This window comes from Octopus bimaculoides, chromosome 4 (genome assembly GCF_001194135.2).
Source record: "Octopus bimaculoides isolate UCB-OBI-ISO-001 chromosome 4, ASM119413v2, whole genome shotgun sequence".
Taxonomy (NCBI): domain Eukaryota; kingdom Metazoa; phylum Mollusca; class Cephalopoda; order Octopoda; family Octopodidae; genus Octopus; species Octopus bimaculoides.
Window position 1 is genome coordinate 119,445,768 of NC_068984.1, and position 770 is coordinate 119,446,537.

At 42.3% G+C, this 770-nt stretch overlaps 1 protein-coding gene across 2 annotated transcripts in view; it reads right to left on the reverse strand.

Moving 5' to 3' along the window:
* The window catches only part of LOC106874859 (uncharacterized protein F13E9.13, mitochondrial), a 121,196-nt gene that overhangs the window by 84,301 nt on the left and 36,125 nt on the right, over positions 1-770 (reverse strand). The window lies entirely within an intron of this gene.

Sequence of the window (770 nt, forward strand, 5' to 3'; positions counted from 1 at the left end):
TATATATATATATTGGTTTCAAATTTTAGCACAAGTCCAGCAAGTTCAGAGCAGGGGGGAAGTTCGTTACATTCACCCCAGTACTCAATTGGTACTAATTTTATCAACCCTCAAAGGATGAAAGGCAAAGAGAATATCAGTGGAATTTGAACTCAGATCATGAAGACAGATGAAACACTGCTACACATTTTGCTCAGCATGCTAATGATTCAACCAGCTTGTTGCCTTATATGCATATATATATTATATGTATAAACCCCTGTACCTGGCTTTCGTTGACATGGAGAAAGCCTTCGACAGGGTCCCCTGATCCCTTATTTGGTAATCAATGAGAAACTGGGGATTGATGAATGGTTAGTGAGAGATGTGCAAGCAATGTACAGGAATGCTGTCAGTAAGGTGAGGGTTGACAATGAGTACAGTGAAGAATTCGGGGTAGAGGTAGGGGTCCACCAAGGTTCAATCCTCAGCGCCCTCCTATTTATCATAGTCCTCCAGGCAATAACAGAGGGATTCAAGACAGGATGCCCCTGGGAGCTCCTCTATGCTGATGACCTTGCTCTAATTGCTGAGTCACTATCAGAACTAGAGGAAAAATTTCAGGTGTGGAAGCAAGGATTAGAATCGAAGGGCCTTAGAGTCAACCTAGCTAAAACCAAAGTCTTAATAAGTAGGAAGGCAGACAAACCACAAATCCCTTCAGGTAGATGGCCCTGCTCGATCTGTAGAAAAGGCATAGATAGAAACTCTATAAGATGCATTTTGTCCAG